We start from the raw sequence: 16,551 nt of genomic DNA, 5'->3' as shown, positions 1-16,551 counted from the left end.
AGCTCAGAAACTTGTCTCTTACCAACAGAAGTTGGTCCAATAAAAAATATTATCTCACCCGCCTTGTCTGTAATATCCTGGGGCCGACACAGCTACAACAACACTGCATAGAATGTTAGGTACTTGGGACATCCTGCTTAAATGTAACTAAAAGCTTCTGCTTATATGCCAAGGTTGCTTTTTGTAGCAGATATAGTCTCCTACCTGACACTGCTCTGTAAGTGTCCACAGCCATCCATGTAAATGAGGGCTGTCAAGCGATTAAAAAAATTAATCGTGATTACTCATGCAATTAAAAAAAATTGTAGGGATAAAGTGAGGAAGGCTAAAAGCCGCATTGAACTGGACCTTGCAAAGGGAATCAAAACCAATAGTAAAAGGTTCTACAGCCACATAAATAAGAAGAAAACAAAGAAAGAAGAAGTGGGGCCGCTATACACTGAGGATGGAATGGAGATCAAGGATAACCTAGGCATGGCCCAACATCTAAACAAGTACTTTGCTTCAGTTTTTAATAAGACTAGTGAACCTTGGGATGATGGAGGGATGATAAACGGGAATGCGGATATGGAAGTGGATATTACCGCAACTGAGGTAGAGGCCGTACTTGAACAGCTCGATGGGACGAAGTCGGAGGGCCCGGACAATCTCCATCCGAGGATATTAAAGGAACTGGCGCGTGAAATTGCGAGCCCGTTAGCGAAAATTTTTAAGCAGTCGGTAAACTCGGGGGTTGTGCCGTATGATTGGAGGATTGCTAATGTAGTTCCTATTTTTAAGAAAGGGAATAAAAGTGATCCGGGTAATTATAGGCCTGTTAGCTTGACGTCTGTAGTATGCAAGGTCTTGGAAAAAATTTTAAGGGAGAAAGTAGTCAAGGACATAGAGGTCAATGGTAATTGGGACGAATTGCAACACGGATTTACTAAAGGTAGATCGTGCCAAACCAATCTGATCTCCTTCTTTGAGAAGGTGACGGATTACTTAGATAAAGGAAATGCGGTAGATATAATTTACCTAGATTTCAGTAAGGCGTTTGACACGGTTCCGCACGGGGAACTGTTAGTCAAATTGCAAAAGATGGGAATGAATACGAAAGTTGTTAGTTGGATAAGGAACTGGTTAAAGGGGAGACTCCAGAGAGTCGTATTGAAAGGTGAATTGTCAGGCTGGAAGGAGGTCACTAGTGGAGTCCCTCAAGGATCGGTTTTGGGACCGATCTTATTTAACCTTTTTATTACTGACCTTGGCACAAAGAGCGGGAATGTGCTAATAAAGTTTGCGGATGACACGAAGCTGGGGGGTATTGCTAACACGGAGAAGGACAGGGATACTATTCAGGAAGATCTGAACCACCTTGTTAACTGGAGTAATAGGAACAGGATGAAATACAATAGTGAAAAGTGCAAGGTTATGCATTTAGGAACTAATAATAAGAATTTTGGATATACGTTGGGGGCGCATCAGTTGGAAGCGACGGAGGAGGAGAAGGACCTTGGGGTGCTGGTTGATAGCAGGATGACTATGAGTCGCCAATGTGATACGGCTGTTAAAAAAGCGAATGCGATTTTGGGATGCATCAGGCGGGGTATTTCCTGCAAGGATAAGGAGGTGTTAGTACCGTTATACAAGGCGTTGGTGAGACCCCATCTGGAATACTGTGTGCAGTTCTGGTGTCCCATGTACAAGAAGGATGAATTCAAACTGGAACAGGTTCAGAGACGGGCTACAAGGATGATCCGAGGAATGGAAAAACTGCCTTATGAAAGGAGACTCAAAGAGCTTGGCTTGTTTAGCCTGGCCAAAAGAAGGCTGCGGGGGGATATGCTTGCTCTATATAAATATATCAGGGGGGTTAACGTTAGGGAGGGAGAGGAATTATTTAAGTTTAGTACTAATGTAGGCACGAGGACGAATGGGTATAAACTGGACATTAGGAAGTTTAGACTTGAAATTAGACGAAGGTTTCTAACCATTAGGGGAGTGAAGTTCTGGAACAGCCTTCCGAGGGAAGTAGTCGGGGCAAAAGACTTTCCTGGCTTTAAGACAAAGCTTGATAAGTATATGGAGGGGATGTTATGATAGGATTGTTAATTTGGGCAATTGATCTTGGATTACCACCAGATAGGTCTGCTCAATGATCTGCGGGGAGATGTTGGATGACATGGGAACTGAGTTACTGCAGAGAATTCCTTCTTGGGCGCTGGCTGGTGAGTCTTGCCCACATGCTCAGGGTTTAGCTGATCGCCATATTTGGGGTCGGGAAGGAATTTTCCTCCAGGGCGGATTGGCAGGGGCCCTGGAGGTTTTTCGCCTTCCCCTGCAGCGTGGGGCACGGGTCGCTTGCTGGTGGTTTCTCTGCAGCTTGAGGTCTTCAAACCAGTTTTGAAGATTTCAATAACTCGATCCTGGGATAGGGGTTGTTATAAAATTGGATGGGTGGGGTTCTGTGGCCTGCCTTGTGCAGGAGGTCAGACTAGATGATCAGATTGGTCCCTTCTGACCTATTAGTCTATGAGTCTATGAGTCTATGAGTCTATAATTGTGCTGTTATACAATAATAGAGTATCATTTATATAAATATTTTTGGATGTCTTCCACATTTTCAAATATATTGATTTCAATTATAACACAGAATACAAAGTTTTCAGTTCTCACTTTATATTTATTTTTTATTATAAATATTTGCACTGTAAAAATTAAATAAATAGTATTTTTCGGTTCACTTAATACAAGTACTGTAGTGCAATCTCTTTATCATGGAAGCTGAACTTACAAATGTAAAATTATGTACAAAAACAACTGCATTCAAAAATAAAACAATGTAAAACTTTACAGCCTCCAAGTCCACTCAATCCTACTTCTCGTTCAGCCAGTCACTCAGACAAACAAGTCTGTTTACATTTTCAGGAGATAATGCTGCCCTCTTCTTGTTTACAATGTCACCTGAAACAGGCATTCACATTTCACAGTTGTAGCTGGCATTCCGAGATATTTATGTGCCAGATGTGCTAAAGATTCATATGTCCCTTCATGCTTCAACCACCATTTCAGAGGACATGCATCCATGCTGATGATGGGGTCTGCTCGATACAATCCAAAGCAGTGCAGACGCATGTTCATTTTCATCATCTGAATCAGATGCCACCAGCACAAAAGGTTGATTTTCTGTTTTGGTAGTTTGGGTTCTGTAGTTTCCACATCGGAGTGTTGCTCTTTTAAGACTTCTGAAAGCATGCTCCACACCTCGTCCCTCTCTTATACTGTGGGTCAAGTGCCGTAGCTATTTTTAGAAATCTCACGTTGGTACCTTCTTTATGTTTTGTGAAATCTGCACTGAAAATGTTCTTAAAATGAACAGCCTGCTGGGTCATCATCTGGGACTGCCATAACATGAAATACATGGCAGAATGCAGGTAAAACACAGAGCAGAAGACATACAATTCTGCCCCCAAGGAGTTCAGTCACAAATGTAATAGCACTTTTTTTTTTTAATGAGTGTCATCGGCATGGACGCATGTTCTCTGGAATGGTTGCCAAAGCATGAAGGGACATAAGACTGTTTAGCATATCTGGCATGTAAATATCTTGCAATGCCAGATACCAGAGTACCATGCAAATGTCTGTTCTCACTTTCAGGTGACATTGCAAACAAGAAGCGGGCAGCATTATCTTCTGTAAATGTAAACAAACTTGTTTCTCTTAGCGATTGGCTGAACAAGAAGTAGGACTGAATGGATTTGTAGGCACTAAAGTTTTACATTGTTTTGAATTTGAGAGCAGTTACGTAACAAAAAAAAATCTATATTTGTAAGTTACGCTTTCATGATAAAGAGATTGCACTACGGTTCTTGTATGAGGTGAATTGAAAAATACTATTTCTTTTGGTCATTTTTACAGTGAAAATATTTGTAACAAAAATAATATAAAGTGAGCACTTTACACTTTGTATTCTGTGTTGTAACTGAAATTAATATATTTGAAAATATATTTAATCATGCAGTTAATCATGATTAATTTTTTTTGAGTTGATCGCATGAGTTAACTGCGATAAGTCGACAACCCTAATGTAAACCTTTGCCTCTTCTTTTAGCCTATGGGCGTCTGAGTGTGATGTTGGGCTCTGTGACAGTGTGTCTACTATTACCAGATTTGAACCAGGAATATATTCAATGACTGAGTTAAATTGCATTAACTTAATCAAAAGACATTGGCATCTTAGAATCTTTTCTGTCGATAAGAGTTACAAGAGGTTTATGGTTGGCTATCAGTGTAAAGGAACCCAACCCACACAGATATCTGTGGAAGTTCTCACTTGCCCATACACTTGCCAGGCACTCTTTTTCATTCTGCACAGGTTGTTTTTTTCTGTAGCTGTACAAGAGCAGAGAGCAACTGGCTTCCACTCAGATCCATGTAGTTGCAACAAGATACCACCAAGGCCATAGCTACTGGCTTCAGCAGTGACCATTGTGAGTGTGTTTCCATCACAGAATTTTAAAACGGGAGCAGCTGAGATAATTTCTCTTACCTTTTTGAAGACATTCCCCTGATTTGGCACCCCTGGCCAGGATGTATTGGACCTTAATAGTTCATTCAGTGGTTTAGTCACTGTGGTAAGATATTGGTGAAGATAATTTACCATCTCCAGTATGCATCTTAGTTCTGCTACATTTGATGGTGCATTCAGTTCTGTGATTGTTTTTACTTTCTCAGGGTTAGGACTAATTCCATCCTTGTTTATTATTTGTCCCAAAGATTCAGTTTGGAGTAGGCGGAAAACACAATTTTCCTTGTTTAACTTGAGCTCAGACTCACTGATTAAATCCAGAACTTCACTGAGAATTTGTCATGTCCTTCCATTGATGACCCACATACTAAAATGTCACCATATAAGCAACAATCCTATTTATGTTATTTAGCAGCTCGGACATCTTTCTTTGAAAAATTTGAGGAGCACTGGTAATCCCAAAATGTAATCTTTAAAGGTAAATTCTCCCAACTGGTTTAATGAATGTAATCAATCTAGCACTCTCTTTGGGTAAGGGAATTTGCCAGAAACGACTTGAGGCATCCAGCATGGAGAATACAGTAGCTCCAGCCACTTTAAAAAATATGTTATTCTAGTATTGAGAAGATATATTTTGCTCTGAGTACTGATTCAGTAAGTCTTTTAAGATTCACACAGATTCATATTTTCCCATTTTTTTTATTGCAGTTACCATTGTACCCACCATGCAGTTGGCGCAGAGATTTTCTCGATTATGCCATTCTTTTCCATTCTCTTTAACTCAGTTTCTACTTTATGAAGTAACAAGATAGGAATTCTGCGTGGCACATGTACACTATAAGGCTCAGCATTTTCTCTTAAGATTATTTCTCCTTTTAAATGTCCAATGTCACCAAATATTCCATCAACTTCTTCCACCTTTCTCACCCATCATGGCACACTGCTACTGAGGAGATTGTCAGCCTCCAGTCCTCTAATCACATTTCACATTAAAATTAAAGCTTTTGTCTTTTGTATGTTGTTTCTGTGGAAATGCAGCTCAAAATACCTCCAGGGCTATCTAGGACAGTGTCTGCTAGTTTCAGCTGTGTGAGGGGTTGAAGTTGATTACAACTCTTGTAATCCTGTTACAATGTACATTTGCACTCCAATCTATTTTAAGATTAACAGTCTTTCCACAAATATTCAGTTCCATCCTCCAGGCTGGCTCTGTGTCATTACCCGTGCCTGATGCCAGGAAAAATAGCTCTTGACTCTCCGGGTCACTTTCCGTATTGCCTTTGTGTGGCGGACAGCGGCAAAATGTCCTGTTTTTGTGTATTTATGGTATTTGGCTCCTTAGTTGGGCAATCACCTTTTGGACTGTGATCTTTCTCATATCTTTGCCTAGGGCTAACTCCACAATGACTTAAGGATTTATTACAATTGCTTTTTGATAATGTGACTCTTTTTCTAAGTCATTTCCACTAGGTTTCTTTCTGGTGGCCACTAGTTTCTATTTTGGTTTACAAACACCTTGTCTTGCCATTTCTACTGCATTGTGAAGGCTTAAATCCATAGGTACTGACTTTTATTTTTCCCCACTGGTGCTCCACCTGCTCCGCCTTGAGGTCCCATCCCTATTCTGGCCTTAGCCCCGAGACCCCACCCTCACTCTGCCTCTTCTTGCCTCCGCTCCACCCCTTCCCTGAGACCCCTGCCCGCCTGCCACTTGCTGCTCTCTGCCCTTTCCTAAGTTCCTCCCACAGTGGCAAAACAGCTGATCTGCACAGGTGCTTGAGCTGTGGAGCATGGCAGAAACGTGCTCACTCATAAATCACATTATGCTGTGGTATAGAATGCTCATCAAACTTAGCCAGCATCACAGCGTAATTGTTCCTGGGGCTCCTTCTCCAAAGGCAAAGGATTTAAAGATCTATTCAGCTTCCCTGCCCATGATAGAGAGAATTAACCTGCACCTCTCACATCTCCTCATGGAGTTTAGTTGCGATGAAAAAACATGCAAATCAATGTCCAATCAGGCTAGTCTGATGGTCTGTCAAAGTGGAATCTCCCAAAACATTAACATTTTGATGAAATACTGCCATTTTTATTGGTTTTCTTCTGATACCACGTCAGGTTAGTCACGCAGAGACATGGGCAAAATGGACACGAGCAATAACAATTTTATTGTGGCAAAAGATGCAGACTGCCTCTGTTGCTCAAGAAGATGAGTGGCAGTATTCTTCACACAATGCCACCTATTGGCTGAGCATTATAATACAGCTTAAACTTCCATCACAGTTTGAGTGGGAGGTATAGGCTAAGTCTAATAAAAGAAGGACATGTACCTTGTGTCCAATAATTTTGTTATGCATATTTGCTGCACAGGGCTATAGCTGTAGCATAAACTTAAACAGGATTTTTCTGCTGAGCAGTTGGGAATGGCCAAGGTGAGCTAAAGATTCTCTCCGTTATTAATTGTGTCTTATCTCTTTAACCCCAATTACTCATGGGATATAAATGCTGAGAACAACCAATCACATTGCAAAGAGGTGCACTGCTTCCTGCCATATCTTGCCGCTAGGAGCAATGTCTTAGCCAGGTGACAGAATTCTTCTTTACAGGCAACTGTCAGCAGAGAAGAACATGCCCCTTCTGTGAATGTGTGTGTTTTCGTGGGGCTGGGCAGTGGAGAAGGTCATGTGATGCCTGTTAAAAGACTTGACTGTAAAAATAAAAGAGGGTGAACCAACACATATGAGCAAATAATGCCAGCATATCAATGGGAAAAACTCTGAGTGTCTGCTTTGGCAGCATACAAGGGCCTTAAACTGTAAGCAACATATACACTCACTCCATAGCCCTTAGAGAGAGACAGAACAGTGCTCCTGTTTATTCTGGGATTTGAAAGGAGGATCCCACTCCCACTATATGTATGTTTACACTTGAGTCCCTTGGGCCAGCTACACCCTAGGACAATGTAGTACAAGCAGAGGACTCAAAGCCCCATACTCCTGTGTTCTAACCCTGGCTTTGGGGCTAACTACTCTGCGGCTTTGGATCTTTCTGCCTCTGTTCCCATAATAATACCTCCCTCGCATAGGTATTCAGGAGACAGACTACCTTACAATAATGCTAACCTCCTAGATCGATCACTTTACAAAGAAGGTCAGTGTCATGATCAAGAAAACTCTAGCATAGGGAGATGCTTTGAGGGGGCAAAGGTCACCCAGCATGACAGTGACAGAGGTGGGACTAGAATCCAGTTCTCCTGTATTCCAGGTCAGGGGTGCTCCACGCAGCTACATTGTTTGCCTTATAAGGATAAGCACAAATTTTCAAGATTATCAAGAAAGTGAGTGCCCACTCTCTGAAAATCGGGCCCCTTTAAGATTCCTTATTTTGGGCAAAATCACTTGTCACTTTTGAAAATCCTGGCCATAAAGTGATTCGATGTGACAGCACTACATAAGCGATAATAATTATTATACTTATTGCAAGAATTTGGTAGTGTCTATGGCCCATTTATTTTATTTACATATTGTGATTGGTCATTGATGAAGATTCCTCCTTCAGTCCATTAGTGGTACTATTTAAAGACCCATTTCACCAAGTGTTCTATCTTTGAGGGTGGATTAGTTGGCTTTTTTTCCTTTTCCCCCCTCATATCTTGGCATTTGAGACTGTGAAGAGTATTTGCCTGGCTGTGCTATGGTATTCAAATATCCAAAGTGGACGATTTCAAAATATTAGTTTTTCAAATACCAGAAATGATAAGATGATTTTCAGGCTTTATGAGACCTCCACATGACTTATTTCTTTCAAAAGAAGCTTTACTTTACAAAAGCTTTACAAAATTCAGTTCAAACTAATCAAATGTGCTGAGTTCCTGGATTTTTGTTGTCCATATTTACAAATTGTGAAAAAAGCTGATAGCTTCTTTTTTAATGTGGCCAATCTCAGTACATTTATTGAACATTTTGTTTAACAGAATTGGAGATTGACATTAGAAGTGTAGTTGGGGGATTTTTTTGGCAAATAGAAATTTTGCTGAAAAATACATTTTTTCAAGGCTTCAGAACTATTTGCAAATTGGAGTCAAATTCAATGAATACTTTTGGCCAAGAAAAAAAAAAACCTTGAAAAAATTGTTTTGAAAAGGTTGAAATGTTTCGTTTTGGCTTTTTATTTCAAAATGACATTTGTTTTCAACTGTGGCTAATTTAAAAAAAAATACGCACACAAAACACCTTAAAACAAGGGTCAGCAACCTTTCAGAAGTGGTGTCCCAAGTCTTCATTTATTCACTCTAATTTAAAGTTTCACGTGCCAGTAATACATTTTAATGTTTTAGAAGGTCTCGCTCTATAAGTCTATATTATATAACTAAACTATTGTTGTATGTAAAGTAAATAAGGTTTTTAAAATGTTTAAGAAGCTTCATTTAAAATTAAATTAAAATGCAGATCTTATCAGTTTAGTGTGATCCTTGCCCTTGCTTTTCCTTTCTGAGTTTTCCAATGTCTGGCATGTATTTGGATACTTCAAGCTGCACACAGGCTTCTGAGCGATCAGTTGTTAACTGGCTCTGAGAGGGACAGAGGACAGATTTCATGTGTGAAAATACCTGTTCACACAGGTATGTGGATCCAAATGCTGAAAGCATTGCAAACACAATTTTCTTCAAACAGTTAAATTTCAGTGGCAGGGACGTCCAGCAGGTCAGAACAGAGGCCCCATGATCTCTCTCAGTAGCTTCAAGTTCGAATATCCCAAGAAAAAACTGCTAGTTTTACAACGAATGCTTTCCAGGCTTCATAAAGATCCAGAACCATTTGCTCTGCACCCTGGAGATAGAGGTTGAGTTTGTTTAGGTGAGCGGTGATGTCAATTAGAAACATGAGCTTACACAGCCATTTGTCATCATCCAGGTTGGGGTAGTTTTGTGCTTTTTCTGACAAAAAGGTCTTGATTGCATCAAAACAGTTTACAAAGTGCATGAAAACCTTGCCACGACTTAGCCACTGAATGTTGCTGTGAAGTGGGATGTCGTTATAAGCCCTGTCCATCTCTTCTAGCAGTGCTTGAAACTGTCTGTGAGTCAAAGCAGATCGAGCAACAAGGAAATTCACAATTCGCATCACATTATTAAGCTCTGAATTAGAAATTTTAGCACACAGGTTTTCTTGATGGATGATACAATGACATTTGACTGTCGGGTGGCCAATTTGATCTTCAAGTAACTGTCCAAATCTCTTCTGTTTTCCGACCATGACAGGAGCACCATCTGTTGTCACACAAAATATTTTGTCAACTCCTTGTTCTTCAAAACGGTTTATAAAACTTTCCACCATATCTTCCTCCTTTATTGTGCCATGCAGGGGTTTTAGGCAACAAAGTGGCTCTTGGTTTTCATTGGAAGCACAATATTTTGCAACAGCTGCCAAATGTGGAATGTCATTTATATCCACGCTCTCATAACTGCAATGCTAAACACTGCTGTGTCTTTTAATGCAGTCATCTACTTTTCCTTTATGTTTTCTGCCATTTTGCTTATGCATCTCTCAACTGTTCTGGCGGAGATGGGCATTTCTTTATTCTAGATACGATCGTATCTTTAGTTGGCAAATCATTGAACAAAACCTCCGAACTCTTGAGAAAAACTTCTTTTATATATTCCCCATCTGTCAACGGCTTTCCATTTTTTGCAATGCACTGTGCAATCTTGTAACTTCCATCTGCAGCTTGATTTTTACTTACACTTAAACATTTTAAAACACTGCTTTGCTTCTCATATCCTGCTACTGCCTTTTTGAACGATTCAGTCTTGTCTGCTTGATCAAGAAAGGTTTTCTTGTGCTTCATTTCAAAACATCATCGAATACTTGATGTGTGACAAACACCACTTTCACAACAGAAAGCACAAACAGCTCGGTCCTTCTTTTGAAAAAAATCCAGATGTGTCTGTCCAAAAAGGCTGAAATGAATGGACATCTAACCTTGCTTTCTTAGGAGCTGACATTCTGTCAAATGTACCGCTCAGCTCACAGCAGGGGAAAAAATTGCGACAGATGGCACGCATGTCAAACCCAATGCACTGTCCCATGTGGCATGGTATAAGCAGCAAATCAGGACTTAAAAATATCTCAGTGGCGCTGGAACAATTTTTAAGGTGAGGGTGCTGAACTGTGTCCCCTCTTGCCCCATCTGCACCCCTCACTGCCCCAGGCTGGGGCCAGTGGGCCACAGCTGGGGGTGGCTGCAGAGTGCCGAGCAGAGCCCTGGGCTAGTGGCCAGGACTCCATGCCAGCAGTGGGCTGAGCAGGGTGGCTGGACAGGACCCAGGCTGGCAGGGGGCTGGTGGCCGGTATCCCAGGCTGGCAGTGGGCTGAGCAGGGCCGGTGGCCAGGAACCTGGCTGCTAAGGGGCCGGCAACTGGAACCCCAGACCACCAGCGAGTTGTGCCACAGGTTGCTGACCCCTGCCTTAAAAAAGTTGCATTGAAATGAAAAACAAAGTTTTGAGTCCCCAAAATTGTTTCAGTTGATTCAAAATTGGTTTTAATTGAACTGTAATTTCCCCCCCCCCCAGATTTTTCAGCTTGGCCCCCAATCCGAAAAATCCATGATTCATCCAGCTCTTGTCAGAAGGGACTTCCCGTGTTAAGAGAGTAGGAGGTGGTTAGAGATCCTGCTGTGGACTGACAATTTTTGTTGTTTCATGCTGTAGATGCATGAATGGAGTCTGATTCTGATTTACATTGGGGCTGCTTTATTGTCCTGCCAGTGAAAAGGAGCCTTATAGTGTCTGTAATTCATATTTACATGCACTTTCAGACTCCCTTCCACTGCCAGACAGCTATAAAGTGGCTTCAGTAGAAAGAAGAATCGGGCCTCTGCAATGGGGTTTACAAATCCCATACTGAACACAGAGAGATGGGAGAGGAGAGTCTTTCCTGTTTACGAGCAAGCAGCTTGATCACACCCCCATGCAGCTGCCAGGCATGCAGGCAGGCACCCACAGCTGCAACCAAGAGTGAAAACAAGACCTGCTCTAAAGGGGAGAGCACAGGGGAGGAAAGGGGAAGTAGGAAAGTCTAAGACAGCATAGGGGTAATAGCTCTGCTTCAAGCTGCTTCTGAGAAAACAAGCCAGAGACTGCAAGCCCTAAAATTAAAGGGCGGATAGACTCAGTAACTGATCTGAGTGAGAACAAACTAAGGAGGGTCAGTTAGGAGAAGCTGAGAGCCCTAGAAAGACCACACCAAGAAACAATGACACCTCCCAGCACCAAAATACACCCTCCCCCCTGATACACACACACCTCTGAGAGTACAAAATGCAGTGGAACAGGTGCAGTTCTCTCCAACAAGGGTGGGGATGGATATTGGTGGACTGTGTGTGATTGCTCACCCTCAGCACAGAGCCCAGCTCTTTTGAGGAGGGGGTCTCCTTTTTGTGGCATGGGCAGGAACTGATACTGTAAGGATCTTCATCCTCCAGCCTCCACGGGATGGGGAACTACATAAGCTCCTATGGAACCCAGTGCAGTCACTGTGTAGGAGTAGGTTATGTGGAGCGGCTGTCCTGCTGGAGACAGTCAGTTTCTCTGCCCTGCATCTTGTGCATCAGCCCAGCCCCTGGTGAAGCTACGCAGATTGCCAAGTGCTGGATTTTTGCCCAATAAATGTATATATGTTAAACTATGGATTCTATTCTCCGCTCCTGAGGGGAAAATAAATGAAAGGGGGAAATTGCTTCTAAAACTCACTAGGCCATTTCTAATCTCATATCAGTGTAACTCATTGACTTGAATGGAGTTACTCCAGATTTATGTGATATAAGTCAGAACAGAATCAAGCTCTTTGACCAGGGACACACAAAATAAATTTTACCAATGGAAGTTGCCAAAATAGGATGCCACTCAGAGTAGACTGTGCAAATGTTCAAAATAGAGCTGGTAGAAACTTGGAATTTGTTCTTCATGGGAAATGTCAACAAAATTTGTCTTTGTTCCAGATTGGAATGAAAAGAAATATCTTTTAAAGTTTTCTGCAATATGGAATTTACAAAAAAATTCAGTTTTGAAAAAAATTGTTTAGAAAATTTTGAAATTTCAGTATTTCATTTAGAACTTTATTTTAGTTTTACTTCATTTCATTTTTTATCTTTTTACATTATTTCATGACATGTCGGTAACATTAGTGTGCATAATATGTTAAAGTGTTAGACTCTCATTACAAATCAAACAGGAGACACTTTGATACAGGAAAAAGTTAAGATGTTTCACTCAGTATTAAGTAGCAGCTGCCCTTAATGACTTAAAAATAAAAACAGAATATTCGACTATTTATTAGGTCATATTATAAGATTGGTACTATATAATATGCCTACTGATATGTCATGAAGTAATGTAAAAATAATAAAAATAGGGGAAAAAAGCCTATATAATATCCAAAATGAAATTGTGAAGTTTCTCTCAACACTAACTTTGCAAAATAAATTTTTTTTGTTTTGAATTTTTTTCTCTGCAGGAATTTTCACTGAAGTTATTATAATTTTACAAAAAATAATTAATTGAAACCACTTTTTCTGACAAACTGTTTTGACCATTGATCTGCTCTAGTTTAACATAGAATTTGGCATACCACTTGATGGGGCTTCAGCGTGTCCATTAGTTCAGTTAGGCTCTCTGGGCAGGACCCCTTCTTGATTGGGGGTAGAGGGGAAATAAGAGGTGCTTTCTCTCAAACACCATCCATTTATGGCACCCAAGTGAGATGTCAGTCCAGTAAATTGTGCAGACCTGTGATTCCCCTTTCTCACAGGAAGAATGAAATGGTTAACCATGTTGACACTTAAATAATCATCAATGTACCTCTGAATTAACCCCTCTCTGAGATGAACAGGGCAGTTCACACCCCTCATGGCTATTATTCCATGCTCTGCATAGACTCGTCTATGCATTAGTGACACAGGGGTCACATTTTGGGGGTTTTCTTTGCAACGATAATACTTAAGGATTTATTTATGTTCAAAATAAAAGCTGAGATTCTGGAGAATAAGTAGTTTCAGAGAAGTGGTGGTATGGCGTTAGGGAATTAACTGGCTATTTCCAAGCCCTGCTTTTGACTCCCCTCTGTGCTGTGCAATGGAGGAGAGTCAGGGCTCTATATTATTAATTCTGTCAAGTGTTTGTGTTATACTTGTATGAAGGACAATATGCCAAGCAATTATTCATCTGGTCTCTTCACTGGTTCCTGAATTGCATTTGCATTTTTAAAGTTAATTTTCAGGAATTGCTTTCATTTTTCTGGCTTGTAGGGCTAATAACAATATTACAGTACAATGAAGCAGTCCTAAAACTACTAAACAGAACCATCAGTCTTTGAATCTAAAACTGGACAAGTCTAACTTATTCAATGAATTGGACATAATGCTGATCTCACACACACAGGTGTAAATCAGGAGTAAACTCACTCAAGGCAATGGTGTTATATTGGTGTAAGTGAGATTGTAATCAGGCCTGTTGTTTTCAAGAGAGCATTAGTTAGTGAAAAAGAGGAAGGCTTTGTCTAGAGGAGGATTTTGAAGCCCAAGTCTCTTTGGGGATTCAAAGAAAACTGTCTTGAAAATTTTCAGTAGCTGCGTATAGCAGGGTTTCTTGCATCTTCCTCTGAAGCATCTGGTACTGTTCATGGTTAGAGACATGAACCTGAACTGGATAGCCCACTGATCTGATGCTCTGTGGCAACAGCTAGGTCAAATATTAACACATTCTAAAATGCATCCTGTATGATTTAATTCTGCACGCTTGGAAAGAGTGAAATACTGACATTTTCTTATAGGGTGTAAATGGATGAAATTCCATAGAGGTCAATAGAGCTCTGACCATTTACACTGGCAGCAAATTTTGCCCATTAACTTTAACATACATTTTTGCATCATTGTTACCAAAATGTTGACTGGTGATTTTCCTATTGTTATTCCATGGCTTTTTTAAAATTACAGACTTGTATGTACTTTAGAAATGATTGATAAATTCTTACTAGAAGTTACTTTTCTAACAGTTAAGAAATTAAAATAGTTTTTGCAGTTCTATGGGGCCTTACATCAGAGAACTTAAAAATGCTTTACAAATAATTATTACATCCCTTCCACACTTCTGTGGAATAGCTATTCCTACTTTACAATGGTGAATGGGAGCTGTAGGGTGCTTGTTTTCAAGTGGAGAAACTGAGGCACATAAGTCTTGCTCAAGGTCTTAAAGGCCAAGATGTTTAAAATGGGGGCCAACAGCTCAGCTCTTAAATCTATGTTTAGGCACCTAAATAAATGATTTTTTTAATGTTAGGTCTCATTCATCTCAGTAGGAGCTGCGTAGTGCTCAGCTCTTTTGAAAATCAGGACACTTATTTAGACCTTAAGAGCATGAATTTGGGCACTCATTTAAAAAAAATCTTGGCCAGAAAGTAGTAGTACTGTTCCAACCTTGCCTCACACACCAGCACAATTTCCCCCTGCACAGCACTGTGGAACCCTCAGTCCTTTTCACAGTGCTGAAACCCAGCTGGCTGAATTCCAAATACTGCCATTACATGTTTCTGATTTATTGAATTGCAGGCAACAAAACTTGCTGATTCTACTATCTGCAGATATGCAAAGGTGGTTCCGTGCTCTGCAAGGTGTTCCCAAGTAGCTCCAGTGTCCAGTGTCCCAGGCAAAGAGCTAACAATGTGTTCCTTTCAGGCAGAGGAGACTACCGGAACAGTAACATGGAAATCCAAAAGCACGTTTTAAAACAGGAACAAAAGAAGGAAAGCAGCTGTTGGGCTGAAGAATTTTAACCGGAAACAAGACGTTAACCAGAATTTTAAGCACAGGCAGAACTGCCATCTTTAGGCACACAAATAAGTGGCCTGATTTTCAAAAGTGCTGAGCCCCTCATAGCTTCTGGTGATTTTTTTTTTATTTTAAATCTCTTCTTTATTTTAGGGAACTGTAGATTGCTTTCAGGAGAATCGGTTTAGCTCCTGCCCCGGAGAATCAATCCTCTTCTTAACAACCACGGGAGGTTTGAAAGAAGGGCTGGCAAAACTCTCAGGCACAAAGCAATGGGAAAGAATAACCTCATTTCTATCCCGAAGGAAGTGAACTACTCCCCTTGAATCATGACATCGTTCAACACCCTCTATCCAACAATGCACATACCTGTTCCCAGTCACAATCCCAGAGGCAAGCGTCTGTTCCCTTTTCTCTTAGGAATCCCACTGGAAAGCACCTCTGGGAAGGCCCCAGTCATAGTGGAAGCCACACTGCATGTTGATAGCTGCTCTGTTGCCCGGACATATAAATGTATCTGGATGAGAGGACGATATTTGTGTGTGCCTCTTTCCTTTGATGGAGAAAGGGATGACGTTTGCAGGGCTGGCTGCTAGCACCCACTTCTCTCCAAGCCCCAGAATACGTCACGTGGGAAATGGATCATGTGAGTTTTTCCCCCTCCAGGATCAAACAACCTCGATTCCCCTCCCTCCCTTCCTTTCCTTTAAGCTAACAGGCAGCAGCAGCAGAACAGATGCTGCCTTTCTTTGTCTTAGCCCCCGCTCTGCAAAGCAATGGGAATGCCCCTGCCCCGGCAAAGGTTTTTTACTCTCCACCTCTGCTTTCCAAGATCACCAGGAGCTCGAGTCCGAGAAATCTGTAACCGGCTCTGCCCCTAGTCCTGCAGCCACAGACGCCCATTTCCCCAGACCCTGCCCTTAGCTCCGGGGAGATAGAATCTAGCCCCGACCCCAGGAATCGGCTCTTTCAGTACCTTGGACAGCAGCGCCGCGCCTGGCTCAGCCTTGGTGCCTGGACTATTTCCCTGCCTCTATTCAACTGTCAGGCAGGTGACTAGCTTGTCACTAGCCTCCGTGTCTCTCGGGCCTCAGGCAAAGGGGCCTCTAGGTGCACATGCAACGCTGTCGCCTTGGGGGGCTTCCCTGCAGAAGCCGCTAACAAACCCGGCTCTCCCGGGATTGAGGGACCCAGCCCCCGCCCCCTGGTTTGTGCTCC

General features: G+C 41.5%; 1 protein-coding gene across 1 annotated transcript in view; it reads right to left on the bottom strand.

Moving 5' to 3' along the window:
* The window catches only part of GPR19 (G protein-coupled receptor 19), a 34,117-nt gene extending 18,190 nt beyond the window's left edge, over positions 1 to 15,927 (bottom strand). Inside the window, exon 1 of the mRNA XM_030539229.1 lies at positions 15,703 to 15,927. The gene's annotated coding sequence lies outside the window, so the exon portion shown is untranslated. The remainder of the gene's footprint in view (positions 1 to 15,702) is intronic.
* Between the last annotated feature and the right edge of the window lie 624 nt (positions 15,928 to 16,551).

Source organism: Gopherus evgoodei, chromosome 1, assembly GCF_007399415.2.
Source record: "Gopherus evgoodei ecotype Sinaloan lineage chromosome 1, rGopEvg1_v1.p, whole genome shotgun sequence".
In the NCBI taxonomy this organism is placed as follows: Eukaryota; Metazoa; Chordata; order Testudines; family Testudinidae; genus Gopherus; species Gopherus evgoodei.
The sequence above is the reverse complement of the archived record's forward strand: the minus strand, read 5'-3'. Positions and strand labels throughout refer to the sequence as shown.